Source organism: Mirounga leonina, unplaced genomic scaffold, assembly GCF_011800145.1.
Source record: "Mirounga leonina isolate KUSES-001 unplaced genomic scaffold, KU_Mleo_1.0 Mir_115, whole genome shotgun sequence".
In the NCBI taxonomy this organism is placed as follows: domain Eukaryota; kingdom Metazoa; phylum Chordata; class Mammalia; order Carnivora; family Phocidae; genus Mirounga; species Mirounga leonina.
Genome location: NW_023270268.1, coordinates 85,065,382 through 85,081,555, shown reverse-complemented (window position 1 = coordinate 85,081,555; position 16,174 = coordinate 85,065,382). Strand labels below are relative to the sequence as shown.

Genomic DNA, 16,174 nt, shown 5'->3' with positions numbered 1-16,174 from the left:
AAAAAAGACTGGATGAAACCCACTTGTAGACACATGCTGAACTATGGAAGGTAACAATGAAGAGAGGCGGTAGGCACTGCTGGAGTTTTCTCTCCCTCTCCCTCTGCCCCCTGAGCTCCCCCCCACCCTGCTCACCTGCACACACACACCTCTCTCTAAAATAAATAAATAAAAATCTTTTTAAAAAAAGAAAAGAAATATTTCTGAGTTAGAGTCAGCAGAAATGGGTGACCAGTTGGATGTGAGTGGTGGTCTTCAGGGGCTGGACTGCCTGGATGCAGATGCATGAGGCACCTGGACTTTCTTCTCCAGTTGAGAAGTGCCCAGCTCCTTGCTTTCACCTCAGGTCTCCTTGGAAATGCTGGTGTCCTACTTGACACTAAACTTGGCTTTGTTATACAGTTGAGCAGGAGATGGGTACAGACTCCACAACACATGGAACAGGCTCAAAGAAAAAGCACATAGTCCCCCAAATTCTCAGCATCCCAAGGAGGGATGTGCTTGGCTAGGGCAGGGCTGGATGCATCATCGGTTGCGTTCCAGAGGAAGTACCCTGATGCCCTCTGCCTCAAGCAGCCTGCATGGGAGGGGGTCCGATCCTGAGCTATGCAGTCAGGGTACAGTCTTGCTGGCATGAAAAAGTGCTGTTTTCAGGGGCAGAGCAGCATTGATTTGACCTGGAAGTCTTAGGTCCTTTCAGCTTGCTCAAGACGAGAGGGAGAGCTGTTGGTGCTATTTGCCAACAAACTGGCTTGTCTCCACATAGCCATCAAAACCCTTGGTTTTCTAAGGATTTTTTCGAGGGGTAGCAGCTGCCTTCCTCAAAATAAATTCTGTGAAGATCCTTAATGTATAAAACATTTACAAGTGGAATCGCTTGGGATAAGGAGGGGATGGACTGCCTGGAGGCCCACCAAGCTGTTCTTAGGGACCTCTGAGGACCCCACAAACCTGTTGAATCTGATTTTAAGGTAAGAAAGGCCACAGCAAGCCATGAAAGGGCTTTTAAGCAGGGGATGAGACCATCCAATATATATTTTAGAAAGCTGCCCATGGCTGCTGGGTGGACTCAACATCAGAGACAGCCCGGTTTAAGGTGGCTACTGAAAAGGTCCAGACGTGAGTGGATGAATCTAGACCCAGGGCAGTCGCAGAAAGGATAAAGAGTAGGTTTGGATTCAAGAAACATTTCCAAGTTCGGGTGCCTGGGTGGCTCAGTCCATTAAGCGTCCGAATCTTTTTTTTTTTTTTAAAGATTTTATTTATTTATTTGACAGAGAGAGAATGAGAGAGAGAGAACACATGAGAGGGGATAGGGTCAGAGGACGAAGCAGACTCCCCGCCGAGCAGGGAGCCCGACGTGGGACTCGATCCGGGGACTCCGGGATCATGACCTGAGCCGAAGGCAGTTGCTTAACCAACTGAGCCACCCAGGCGCCCAAGCCTCCGACTCTTGATTTCAGCTCAGCGTGTGATCTCAGGGTCGTGAGATCGAGCCCCGTGTCAGGCTCCACACTCAGTGGGAAGTCTGCTGGAGTTTTCTCTCCCTCTCCCTCTGCCCCCTGAGCTCCCCCCCGCCCCCATGCTGCTCACCTGCACACACACCCTCTCTCTAAAATAAATAAACAAAAATCTTTTTTAAAAAAGAAAATAAATATTTCTGAGTTAGAGTCAGCAGAAATGGCCATTAACAGTGATAGCCGAACAAGGGGAGAAACCGGCTGGGACAAAGGATAAGAATTCAGTTTAGGCTACATGGTGTTGCAGCCACTCTGGGAGGAGTTGACTGACCCGCAGACAGTGAAAAATATAAGTCTGGATCTTCTTGGGAAGATCTTGAGAGAGAATGTTGGCGCTAGAGATTATAATCCAGGAGTTATCGGCATATAGGTAGACACAGAGGTGGGTACACACAGGTGAATAGAAAATGCATACCACGAGAAGAAAAAGGCCTGGAAGTGAGCCTTTGTTCTCTTTCATTTGATTTTTGTTTAGTTTTATCATTAATATCATCATTATTACCACTATGAATGAATATTTTAGGGAACAAAGAATTTGCTTGGTGTTTGGAGCAGGAAGGACTTGCTCTTGTTTTTTTGTTTGTTTTTTAAAAGGTTTTTTTATTTATTTATTTGAGAGAAAGAGAGAGAGAGAGCAAGTGCGTAAGTGGGGTGAGGGTCAGAGGGAGAAACAGGCTCCCCGCTGAGCAGGACACCTGACACGGGACTCGATCCCGAGACGCTGGGATCATGACCTGAGCTGAAGGCAGACACTTAACCGACTGAGCCACCCAGGCGTCCCTCTTGTTTTCTTAGGATGGACGTTCCAAGTATAATAATGCCACACAGAATCACAAATCAACAGGCTACAAGAGATGCTAGCCAACGCTCCAGGACACTTCAACCCTCTAGCTCTGATGGGAAAGAACAGAACTGAAGATCCCTTCTCTGACTCTCCTAGTGTGGTTGCCTGCATTTCTCACTCAGGATGTGGCAGACACTGTAAATATTTTGCTTTCTCCACTAGATTAAAGCTCCTTGAGAATAGGAGCTATGCGATAATGCACATAAAACTCTTAGCATAGTGCCTGGCACCCCTCTGATGGTGGCTATTATTAATTCCATTATTCTTTTGACCTGTTGGCAAGAACTAGCAGAGAATGTTATACATATCAGGTACAAAAAAAAATTCATCCATGAACCTATGATCAAGAAGTTCATGGCACTCTGAAAGTCCATCACAAAGCAATTTCTGTGTCTTTTTCTTTTTTCTAATGTGCGGGACACATAAAAGGGGATTATTAATAAAGATTACCTGAGTGGATGACTCTTCCAAAGGTGGACTCTCTCCTGATTGGAAAAATGCATGTTCTACCCATTCCCTAAGTCTGCTCCAACTTGACCCTTGGATGTAACCTTGGAGAAGAGTTTCTGGGTCAGCAGAGCTCATAGGCAATGGTTTGCCACCCCTCAAAATCTCTAAGACAAGAAATTCAAAATGGATTAAAGACCTAAATATGAGACCTGAGACCATAAAAATCCTAGAAGGGAGCACAGGCAGTAACTTCTCTGACATCGGCCTTAGCAACATTTTTCTAGGTAGGTCCCATGATGCAAGGGAAACAAAAGTAAAATGAACTTTTGGGACTTCATCAAGATAAAAAGCTTCTGCACAGCAAAGGAAACAATCAATAAAACTAAAAGACAACCTAATGAATTGGAGAAGATATTTGCAAATGACATTTCTGATAAAAGGTTAGTATCCAAAATATATAAAGAACTTACACAACTCAACACCAAAAAGACAAATAATCCAATTAAAAACGGGCAGAAGACATGAACAGATATTTCTTCAAAGAAGACATACAGATATGGGGGGCACCTGTGGGGCTCCATCCAACTCTTGGTTTTGACTCAGGTCATGATCTCAGAGTCATGAGATAGAGCCCTGTGTCACGCTCCATGCTCAGCATGGAGCCTGCTAGAGATATTCCCTCTCCCTCTGTCCTGCCCCTGCTTGTGCTCTCTAAATAAATAAATAAAATCTTAAAAAAAAGAAGATGTACAAATGGTCAAGAGAAACATGAAAAGATTCATCATTACTTATCATCAGGGAAATGCAAATCAAAACTACAGTGAGATATCACCTTACACCTGGCGTAATGGCTGAAATAAAAAACATAAGAAACAAGTGTTGGTGAGGATGTGGAGAAAAAGGAATTCTCATGCACTGTTGGTGGGAATGCAAACTGGTGTAGCCACTGTGGAAAACAGGATGGAGATTCCTCAAAAAGCTAAAAAAATAGAACTACCCTATGATCCAGCAATCATACTACAAAGAATACAAAAACACTAATTCAAAGGGATACACGCATCCCAATGTTTATAGCGGCATTATTAACCAAGATATGGAAGCAGCCCAAGTGTCCATCGATTGATGAATGGATAAAGAAGATGTGACTATATATACATTCATATATATGTACATATGCGTATGTGTGTGTGTGTGTGCACGCGCACGTGATGGAATGTTAGCCATAAAAAAGAATGAAATCTTGCCACATGGATTGAGCTAGAGAGTATAACGCTCAGCAAGTCAGTCAGGGAAAGACAAATACCAAATGATTTCATTCATATATGGAATTTAAGAAACAAAACAAGTGGGCAAAGGGGAAGAGAGAGAGGCAAACCAGAAAACAGGCCCCCCCCCTTTTTTTTTAAGATCTTATTTATTTATTTGACAGAGACATAGTGAGAGAGGTAACACAAGCAGGGGGAGTGAGAGAGGGAGAAGCAGGCTTCCCCCTGCCCCCAGCAGGGAGCTGAGCAGGAAGCCGAGCAGGGAGCCCCATCCCAGGACCCTGGGATCATGACCTGAGCCGAAGGCAGATGCTTAACGACTGAGCCCCCCAGGCGCCCCCCAGAAAACAGACTCTTCACTGTAGAGAACAAACTGATGGTTACCAGAAGGGAGGGGGGTGTGGGGATGGGTCAAATAGGCGATGGGGATTAAGGAGTGCACTTGTTGTGATGAACACCGGTGATTAAAATAAAACTTCAAACCAAACCAAACCCAACCAAACCCAAAACTCTAAAGCAAGAAAGCCTGGGGAGCCTCGGTTAGGACTGCTGGGAGACCCTGCAAGTCACCGGCCTCCTGGCTCACCCGGAGGTAGGCGGCGGGCACTGCGCCCCGCCGGCCGCCCCCTCCCATCCCCCTGCCACCGCCCGCGCGCAGCAGTTCCCTGTAAGATGCCTGCTCTCTGCTGAGTGCTGAGTCGCTGAGCGGCTCGCTCTCCATGTGACTTCAGTTTCCGTCCGTTCCTTCCGCAAGTGCTAAAATAATCTGATGCCCCAGGGAGAAGAGGCAGCCCAGCCCCGCGTTCGGCTGCTCTCGAGGAGGCCGGAGCCCCGGGAGAGGATGCGCCCCGCGGAGCCGCCTGGGCCTGCGGGAGCCGTGAGTATTTCCTGCGGGGCGGCCCTGCCGGGGTGGGCGCGCTCGGGCGCCGCTGGGTGTAGGAGGTCGGTGTCCGTGGCCCACGGCCCGGGCCTGACGGGGAAGTTGTGGCTTGCTGCCTGCAAACGCCACCGCTTTGGTGCTCAGTTTGGGGCCCACAGCTCCGGGTAAGTGGAAAAACCTCCCTCTGGGAGCACTTCGAGCTGAGAAAGGTGGTGTGGTGTAGTGAAAACAGTGGAGGCTTCAGATTCCTCTTTTGAGGCTTTGAGTCCTGGCTCTCTGGGGAGAATTTCTGAGCCTCAGTTTCTTCATCTGTGAAATGGGCACGATAATGCTCCCTCCCTGGGCTGGGTGACTGGAGGTAATGAGGCTATTCTGTGAACACTCAGCGTGCTGAGTGCTTGGCTCTCCCTTCCTCCCCCACAACGTGGTTTGAGAATCACCATTTCATAGATGAAGGCACCGAGACTCATCAACAGCAACACATATTTATGGCCGTCTTAACGTGTGTAGGTGTGTTCAAGGTGTTGGGGATAGAACTTGAACAAGACAGGCAAAGCCCCTTCCCCAAAGTGTTTGTCCTTGGGAAATTCTGTAGGGTTCTGTTACTTCGACTCTCAGCTAGTAAGTATCAGAGAGAAACTAAACCTCAGGCCTCTAACCCACCCCTTGTCCAGTGCTCTTTCCAGCCCTGGTGGCCTCTCCATGTGGGGCAGATTATAGAGGGTTCGGCTGTATCCCCATGCACTCAGGAACTGACATAAGTAAGGAGCCACTGACCAGGCCCTCAGAACGGGCTGCTAGCTCACGTTGCTCCAGAGAGAAGGTGGCCACGTGTCCAAAAGTGCCTGGGACTATAGGAGGCTGAGCAGGATCCTAAGAATGGAGCCCCTGATAGGACTGGTCCTAAGTGGTGCACTTCCAGGGGAACGGAGGGGACCCCACTGGAGGTTTCTTCGCTGATGGGTGCAGCCTATAGGAGTCTGGATGGTAGAAACATTCACTCCATGGAGCCGGCCTTGCGAGACCGTGTGTGCCCCCTTCTCCTACCTTCTCCTACTGGCTGCACTGCTCCGACTGCTTCTGTGGATGCTGATTGTTGGCTGGTCTCATAGCCCTGAGACTTACTTCTTTTCCTCACACAACCATAGGTGTGTACATGTATGTCTGAGAGTTCCTAGAGGTGATTTAGGGAATCATGGGCCAAAAAAAAAAAAAAATAGAACAAAACAAAACCTTGATTCTTGCCTTTAGGTTAAAAAAACAAAAAACAAAACAGCCAGTTTCACAAAGAAGGTGTTTTCATCTAGTGGGTCCCCTCATAGGAACTTCATGAAAACCATATAAACCTGATCCCACATAGTGCTTACACCTGTCATCCAAGAGCAGGAACCTCCCAGAGAGCAGGGCCTGGTGGCTTTGGCCTGGGGCCTGTGTTAGGAATGCATTGACCTCTCTCTGTCCCTGACTTCTTTCTTCATCACAGAAGAGTGAGGCCAGTACCAATTATAATTTTTGTTCTGGCTGCAGTGTGCATCCACACCACAAAGTGTAAACTAGACTCTTGGATGGACAACTAGATGTGCCTCCCACTATCTTCAGACCCGCATTATAACCACATAAGTCAGAGGACAGTGGGCTTTCAACCATGACTGAAAAACATTATCTTTCTCAGGACATGCTGTATGCTCAATGATGCTTAGGACGTGTCTGCATATTAGTGACAAATATTTTTGCCCTTGATAGAACTTCTTTATTATACTCATTTCCCACCCCTCAAACTATTCTTCTCAACATCATTGAACAAATGTTATGTGTTCATTGTGTGGGGGCTTCTGGGCTAAGTTAGGTGATGATCTCTGAATGCTCACAGAGGTGAGGAGAGGGATAAAGGACACTGGTACTTGGATCTTATCAAGCTTCACAAGCAACTGTAAACATGAGTTCAGGGGTCTTTTAATTGCAACTGACAAAAACCCAACTCAGCCTGGCCTCAAAGAAAAAAAAAAAAGATTTATTATTTTAAATAACCAAAAAGTCTATGTGGAATAGCTTCAGGCATGGCTGGATCCAGGTGCTCAAACATTGCCAGCTTTGCTTTTTTCTGTTATTAGGCAGGTCCTAAAACTGGTGGCAAAGATACTCCCATTGCTCCATGAATTCAAAGAACTGCAGCTTCAAGCTTAGTTTCCACCAGTTTGGCGTGAGCAGGAACAGAAAGCCTCTTTCCCAATAGTTCTAACAACAATCCTTCTGTTGAGTCTCATGGGCTTGTTGTCAGTGATGTACCCATTATAAGCCAATCACTGTGGTTAGGGAAATAGAGTGCTCTGATGGACTCAGCCTGGTGCTTAGGCCCCTCCTTGGAACCAGGGATTGAGGTCAAACCCAAATAAACACGGACTTCTTAAGAAAGGAAGAGGGCTGGTTGCCTGACAATATAAATGTACTTAACACTACCGAGCTTTACACTTAAAAATGGTTAAGATGGTAAATTTTATGTTTCGTGTATTTTACAATTAAAAAAAAAAAACACAAGGGCACCAGAGTGGGGCAGTCGCTTAATCATCCGACTCTTGGTTTTGGCTTGGGTCGTGATCTCAGGGTGGTGAGATGGAGCTCTGCACCCTGCACAGAGCCTGCTTGGGACTCTCTTTCCCTCTCCCTCTGCAACCCCCCTTGCTCGCTTGCACACTCTCTCTCTCTCTCAAATAATTTTTTTTTTTAAATCAAAGAAATAAAGAAAGAAAAAGGAAGGTGTGGTTTCCTCAAAGGGGAATTGAGGAGTTGTTACCAGAAGGAGAAATGATCGTGGGTAGGAAAAACCAACTGATTTCCAGAGTAAATGGAGTCAGGTGCTGAGACCAAACCACATGTGTCTTCTCACTTTAATGCATGAGTGATTTCAGACTGAACAAAGGGAATAAAGGAGGAAGTAGAACACTGTCGTGTTCTCAGCAGCAAGGTGGGCATGAGGAGCAGGGCTAGTACCTGTGATGGGCTGAATGTGACCACGAAGCCCTGTGAGGACACAGGGACGCCCCAGGTCCAGCCCCAACCCAGAACATTGCTGTGGTCAGGTGCTAGTTATGTTTGCAAGAGCCTCTCTGCTGTGCCTCCTGGAAAGAAAAGAACCGGGAGGGGATTTCTCCACAGAAGTTAGCACTTGAGCTCTGTCTTTTTACCTTGACTCTTGTCAAGCAGGACCAAAATGTCTGAGGCAGCCCAGTACTCACAGTGCCAGCAGGCTCCTCTTGGGGTACACATCATGTTCTCCAATAACCTCATGTCATTCCCTTTTAGATGTCAGGCTGGATACTGGTTCCTCCTGGTCCTCCCTGTTACTCCTCGTCTGGTCCAGCCATTGTCCCTTGGGTCTCTCCTGCCTTTCCAGTGTTTCCTTGGGGGCCCGACCAGATGCCAAGGCTGGGTTCTCCCACTCAGGTCATTCCACGCTTGGCCCTGGGTCACCTCCTTCAGCTTCAGACACGTTAATGGTCTCCCTATCGCTGCCCAGACTGACACCCTGAGACCTCCTCATGGGACTCTCCTCATGGCCTTTCTCTTGTTTTAGGTTCTCGAGCCCTTTCTCCAATCCCTAAACTGAAGTTTCCATTATATTTAGTAATACTGGCTTCTTATTTCCTTCTAAATGCCCAGATTTTTTCTAGGCTTTCTAGCTCCTTCTGCAGAACTGTAAAGGCCCTCATCTTTGTCACAGGTACACTCCATGGCATTCACAGGTTACCTCATCCCAACAAAAGCCCCGTGGCCCCTTGAACACTCAGGGGCGCTATTCAGAACATTCAAACACTGCACGATACAGGCAGGCACTGTTCAGTCGGAATGGACATTGTCATTAGAAGCAGGGTTCTGGGGCCCCTGACGGGGCAGGTGTTACCTCCTTGGTTGTTGGATCATTGTGGGGTCCTGGCAGTTCCAAGAGAGGGCCCGGCTCATGGGGTGTCTATTTACCAACAAGTACAAACCTGTGCCCCAGCTGAACATTCACTCAACATGTATTCCTCCCAGGCAGGTGCATATCCAGCACCTCCTACCTGGGCCTGAACTCAGCTCTGGTTTTGGCTTTGCCGAACAATTACCTTTGCCCTTTCTGAGCCTTGAATTTCCTATCTGTAAAATGGAGATAATGAATTTGAAGCTAGATGTTTGCGCACCAATGTTCACAGCAGCATTACCCACAATAGCCAAAAGGTGGAAACAACCCAAGTGTTCACTGATGGGTGAATGGACAAATAAAATGTGATCTATACGTACAATGGAATGTTATTCAGCCACAAACAGGAATGAAGTTCTGATACCTGCTATCACATGGAAGGACCTTGGAAACATTATGCTAAATGAAATAAGCCAGGCACAGAAGAACTCATATATGGCACCATTCCACTTACAGGAGGTACCTAGAATAAGGGAATGTTTAGAGAAAGAAAGAACAGTGGCTACCAGGAACTGAGGGGAGGGAGGACGGAGAGTTACTATTTAGTGGGCAGAGTTTCGGTTTGGGATGCTGCGAAAGTTCTGGAGAAGGATAATGGTGAGATTGCATGGCAATGTGAATGTGTTTAGTTCTACTGAGTTGTGTACTCAAAATGGATTAAAATGGTAGATTCTATGTGTATTTTACCCCAGTAAAGACGGGAGGTAATAATGTCTAGTCTGTAGAAATGTTGCAGAGTGCCAAGTGAGATCAAAGGTCTGTAAGAAACCTTTGCAACCTCAAGTGCTATTATTGCCATTATTATCCAATAGCAGTAATTTATAATCCACTTGTTTTGGCTTTATCCAAGAATTCCCTAAAAACCATTGTTATTTTGGGGGGAAGGTTTTGTTTTTAAATCACATTGCTCCCATTCCTCTGTGAATTCAAATAGGTTTTAGAGAAGAAAAAAACAACAACCTTAGAACAGATACCTACCTTGCCAGTACAATTTGAGGGATTTTGAAAAAGACAAAATGATCTCCCCTGCCATCCTGAAACTACACCATGAAAACTTTATTACTTTTCACCATTACCTATCTAAATACCCATTAGAGAGCAGTGCATTAAAGAGGGTATCAGTCACTCACACTGCAATGTCAGCTGCTTTCTTCCTAATTTTGGCTGAGGACACTAAGACAGTGATTATCAAATCTTATTTTTTTTAAAAGATTTTATTTATTTATTTGAGAGAGAGAGAGCACAAGAGGGGGAAGGGTCAGAGGAAGAAGCAGACTCCCTGCTAAGCAGGGAGCCCAATGTGGGACTCGATCCGGGACTCCAGGACCATGACCTGAGCTGAAGGCAGTCGCTTAACCAACTGAGCCACCTAGGCGCCCCAAATCTTATTTTTTTTTAACAAGACAAACTTTCCCCAAATAGCCTTTGCAATCTCAATCGAGATTAAATTAATTAAACTGATCCAGAAGATTGAACGAGGAGTAACTTTATTTTTAGTTACATCACTTGATATGCATTCTAAAGTATTTAGGGGGAAGTATGCTGATGACTGCAACCTATTTCTAAATGCATCAAAAACTAAGATGGATTAAAGGCTGGATAGAGGATAGGTAGAGGTTGTGTGAAAAAAGCAAGTGTAGGGGCGCCTGGGTGGCTCAGTTGGTTAAGCGACTGCCTTCGGCTCAGGTCATGATCTTGGAGTCCCGGGATTGAGTCCCGCATCAGGCTCCCTGCTTGGCAGGGAGTCTGCTTCTCCTTCTGACCCTCCTCCCTCTCATGCTCTCTGTCTCTCATTCTCTCTCTCTCAAATAAATAAATAAAATCTTTAAAAAAAAAAAAAAAAAGCAAGTGTAGTGAAATGTTCAGAGTAGAAGCTAGGTGGTGGGTATACCAGCAATCCCTGTCAAATTCTTTCAACTTTGCTGTATGTTTAAAATGTTCATAATAAAATATTGGGGGGAAAGTTAAATTACTAACAATACCTAGTAACTGCTCATTTTCCTTTTCATGAACATAAAAATCAAATAATAAAAAAAATCTGTAAGAGCTACAACTTTCTATACTATATTTTATTATATTATATCATATGGATCATTGCTCAACTGAACTCTTAGGATGTGATGAGAAGATGACACATGCACTGGGTCTTGTAGGATGAATAGGAGTTTGGCAGCTGGAGAAGACCAGAAAAGGGCATTTCCCACAGAGGAACCAGTGTGTGAAAATACATGATTTAGTCATGGATAGCAAATATCCGGGGGTGGCTGGCGCTTGTGGTATTGAGGTTGAGTTTTGCTGGATTCAGACTAGGTTTCAGTTGCAGCTCTGACATTCTCTGGCTCCGCAGCCTACACCTTTGTGAGCCTCAATTTACCATGTATGAAATGGAGATAACATTCACCTGCTAGGATGTTGTGAGGATCGTTATATGCAAAGCCCCTGGCACAGCATTTATCCCCAGGTGAGCACTCAATAAACATTAGCTGTTGCAACTGAGAGCCTGAGAAGCAAGTTGGGAGCTTGATTCCTACCCCACTGAGCTGGGCAGTCCTCCGGAATCTGTATCGTGTCATTCCTCAGTCGGGCTCTTTCTCAAGGGAACCAAGGTTGGAGGGGCGGCGGTAATGTATTTCCACTCCGGGCCGTAAGCCTTGGTTCTCACCTATAACCCCTTTCCTGCCCATAGTCTCCCACAGACTCTGGGTGGTCTTTCCTCCTCCGAACGTCCCCAGGTCCACACTCCGCGGCTCAGATGGATGAGAGAAGGTAATGCCGCTCCTGTCTTATTTATTTCAATGCCAGCTCCCTGTTTACACGGAGGAAACCTGCCTTCCCTTTAATTCTGACACTACCTTGTCTTACTAATCAAGTCCACACGTTTCATTATCTTGACAAGGTTTTTCACACACATTCTCTCCTTCGGTCTTGACACGACCCTGTGAGATCAGCACGGCACTGACGGCCTTATTGTCACCCACGGCCACTCTGGAGTGTGAGAGAGAGCAAACTTGTGATATTGAAAGGAAATGACAGGTTTGAAACTAATGCATCGTTGCTTGGGTGCCTGTCCACAGAGATTATGTGGGTCTCTCATAAACAAAGGTGACAACACGTTCCCACCACCAGCCCGGTAAGAGCAAGGTGTTGTCACCCCACTGGGAGCACATTTGCGTTTTTGAACCCGTGGCCGTGGAACAGGACAGAGTGAACTGACCTCCGTTCACTCTAAAGGGCTGACCCTGACCACGTAGGGAAGCCGGCTGACTCCTTTGTAGCCCTGAGGACACAAAGTCCGGCAGGGTAGTGTTTAAGCAGCACGCCGCCACACACTGGCTGCCCGGAGTTGTCGTAGGAAGAGCCCAAGAGAAGAAAATCTGCCGTGGCCTTCAGCCTCCCTCCAGGCGCGCGCAGAACCTCGGCCATTCCCAGATGAAGCCGCTTCTCCCAAGCTCAGGTGGCATCGGGCTGATCAGGTGTGCGAGGCTGGGGTGGGAACCAGACATCTGTATTTTAAACCAGTGCTTGGGAACCATGGCCCCACCTTCCCTGTGGCACTTTGTCCATATCATCTCATCTCTCTGACCTGAGTGGTCTCACCTCCAAAATACTGGGGGGTAGTCCCTTCAGAAATGCTCCAGTTCTCCAGAAAAAAATGGTCAGGTACTAAATTTGAGTGAACGTGCATGTGCCAGAGGAGTCATGTGCAACCGATGTGTCCTTTCTCACATACCTACTTAGGGCCACACGTCCAAGGAGCATTCCAATAAGTTCAAATGGTACAACTCCTCGCTTATTTGTGCAGGCTGAGAGTAGGATCCAAGTCCTAGAAGCAAATAGGAAGGGTGAGCTCCCACCCAGGGTAGGGTTAAGCCCAGGCAAGTCGATAACCTGCCAAGGATGACGCTGTAAATATGACAAAGACTATTTTTTGAACTCTCTTTGAAAACTTGCCTTACAACACAGGCATTATGATTCCTGTTTTCCTGGGGAGGAGATCGAGGCCAAGAAGTTGAATGACGTACTCAAGGTCAAGCCAGGCTTTGAACCTGTTCCATCTGTCCCCTTAGCCTGCGCCGTTCCTTCACCCTTCCCACCACCTTCCCAGAAGCTGGACTGAGAACATGCATCTAAATCTAAATCCCCTGGACCCTGAAAATGAAAAATAATGTCTATAAAACAACTTACTTTACTTATTAGTCAATGATATTTTTTCTTCCATTAACTCCAAATATGATAGTTTTAAGCACACTCACAATAATTTCAATTCTAAGTACCTATAAGAAATTCTCTATTTTAGTGATATTTATTAGGCTCTGATTATAACATATTTTAATAATAGATTGATTCCATTCTTTTAAAACTTCTCTTTTTTTAAATTTTATTTATTTATTTGAGAGAGACAGACATAGTGAGAGAGAGCACAAATGGGGAGGAGAGGGAGAAGCAGACTCCCCGCTGAGCAGGGAGCCTGACATGGGGCTCAATCCCAGGACCCCAGGATCATGACCTGAGACATGTAATGGACTGAGACACGCAGGTGCCCCAAACTTGTCTTAATATAGTAATTGAAGTTGATTATTGGAAAATTAGAAAACACAAAGAAGCAAAAATACAGATAGGAAAAAGCAAATTATCAGGTGCAATTCTCCCCACTGTTGAGATTCAGATGTGTGCCTTTTCAACTATTTTCCATACACATGCAGGTGAATGCATATTCCTTTAGCAAACTTGGGATTATACTATACATTCTATTTTACATCTTCCTTTTTTCTTAATATTTTATTATGAACATCTTTCCATATCGCTAAATATGTTGCCACTGAAGAATTTTTAATTGCAACACAGTATTCCCATCATATGGTTGTAGCATAACATATGTAGCCAATTCTTTCTTTGTTGGACTTGTAGATGGTTTCCACTTCTAAAAATTATTATTACTAATATTGCACTGAATATCTCTGTAAAAATATTTTTACCTACATTATAATTCCTTTGGATAAACCCCTAGGAGTGGAATTATTGAATCAAAAATAATCTACAGGGGCGCCTGGGTGGCTCAGTCGTTAAGCGTCTGCCTTCAGCTCAGGTCATGATCCCAGGGTCCTGGGATCGAGCCCCATCTTGGGCTTCCTGATCAGCAGAGATTCTGCTTCTCCCTCTGCCTGCCGCTCTCACTGCTCGTGTGCTCTCTCTCTCTATCAAATAAATAAATAAAATCTAAAAAAAAAAAGTAATCTACATTTTCAATGTCTTTGATAAATTTTGTAAAATTGTCCTTCAGAAAAAGTGTGCCAATTTTCTCTCCCATCTTCAGGGTATAAGAGAGTTCTGGAGGCAAAGGGTCCTCAAAAGCCATTGTGTTGCCTATGTTTTAACAAGTTCATTAATAAGAGAGAAAGCCAGGGCACCTGGGTAGCTCAGCCGGTTAAGCATCTGCTGTCAGTTCAGGTCATGATCCCAGTCCTGGGATAGAGTCCCGCATCGGGCTCCTTGCTTAGTGGGGAGACTGCTTCTCCCTCTGCCCCTCCACCTGCTTGCTCTCTCTCTCTCTGTCAAATAAATAAATAAAATCTTTTAAAAATTTTAAAAAAAGAGAGAGAGAAAGCCAGAGAAGCAAATTATGAGGTCTGAATTCACACATCAAAATTCTAAATACCGTTAACCCAATCCTCAGTATGCAAGTTCCCTTTATTTTTTTTAAATTTTTAAATTTTTAAAATTTATTTATTTGAGAGAGAGAGTGCAAGTAGGGAGGAGCGGCAGAGGGAGAGGGAGAAGCAGACTCCCCACTGAGCAGGGAAGCCAGACTGAAGCTGAGGTTGATCCCAGGACCCCAGAAACACGACCTGAGCCAAAGGAAAACGCTCAATCGGCTGAGCCACCCAGGCATCCCTTCAAGTTCTTTTTAGACGTTTTTGCGGTGTGAACATTGATCCTTTACAAAATATAGGAATGTACTAATTCAACCAAAGATTACAACTGGTTCTTTTTTTTTTTTTTTAAGATTTTATTCATCTATTTGAGAGAGAGAGTGAGCGAGCGAGAGAGAGCACAAGCAGGGGTGTGGAGGAGAAGAGGGAGAGGGAGAAGCAGGCTTCCCACTGAGCAGGGAGGCCAGTGCGGGGCTCGATCCCAGGACCCCGAGCCGAAGGCAGACACTTAACCGACTGAGCCACCCAGGTGCCCCTACAACTGGTTCTTTACTTTTATAACTATTCTTCATTTTCTTTCACATATAATACCAAAACCATATTTAAAATATCTTTGGAATTAGTACACGTTTTGGACATTTATCCAAAGAAGATGTAGAAATAAGTCAATAAACTCATGTAAATGCTCAACATTGGTTAGACATTGGGGAAATGCAAATCAAAATCACAAAGAGATAGCACTTCACACCTGCTAGGATGGCTGGAATAAAAACGACAGGAAATAACCAGTGTTGATGAGGATGAGGAGAAATTGAAACCCTCATACACTGCCGGTGAGAATGTAAAATGGTGCGGAAACTGGAAAACAGTCTGGCAGTTCTTCAAAATCAAACAGAATGATGATATGTCCCAGCAATTTCATTCCCAGGGTCTATACTCAAGAGAATTGAAAACATGGCCAGAATAAGCAAATCCATAGAAATGGAAAGGAGATTAGTGGTTGCCAAGGGATGGGGGAAGTGACTACTAGTGGGTATAGGGCCTCATTTTGGGGTGATGCAGATGTTCTGGAATTAGACTGTGGCGATGGCTGCACAACTTTGTGAATATACTAAAAACCACTGAATTGTATACCTTAAAAGGATGAATTATATGGTATGTGAATTATGTCTAGATGTTTATTTTTTATTTTTTTTTAAATTTTATTTATCTATTTGACAGAGAGAGAGAGACAGTGAGAGAGGGAACACAAGCAGGGGGAGTGGGAGAGGGAGAAGCAGGCTTCCCACGGAGCAGGGAGCCCAATGCGGGGCTCGATCCCAGGACCCTGAGATCATGACCTGAGCCGAAGGCAGACGCTTAACCATCTAAGCCACCAAGGTGCCCCTATGTCTCCATTTTTAAAGTATACCTTGTAGCTTATTTGTAGGAAAAGAGAGCACAAAGGGTTTTTTAATTTTTTGACATTTTTCTTAGATTTCATAGCTACTTATCAAAGTAATCCTAAACTCACTATTCAAAAGTTGAATAGTTTTTATCTTGAATCTTTCTTTCTTTCTTCTTTCTTTCTTTCTTTCTTTCTTTCTTTCTTTCTTTCTTTCTTTCTTTC

General features: G+C 45.1%; 1 protein-coding gene across 2 annotated transcripts in view; it reads left to right on the top strand.

The window, feature by feature from the left end:
* The first annotated feature begins 4,737 nt into the window (after nucleotides 1–4,737).
* NRROS (negative regulator of reactive oxygen species) overlaps nucleotides 4,738–16,174 on the top strand; it is a 26,615-nt gene continuing 15,178 nt past the window's right edge. The window contains exon 1 of one of the 2 annotated variants that reach the window (XM_034999903.1): nucleotides 4,738–4,956. The gene's annotated coding sequence lies outside the window, so the exon portion shown is untranslated. Of the gene's footprint in view, nucleotides 4,957–4,989; nucleotides 5,124–16,174 lie in introns of those variants that run through there. The other variant, XM_034999904.1, reaches the window with a different exon arrangement.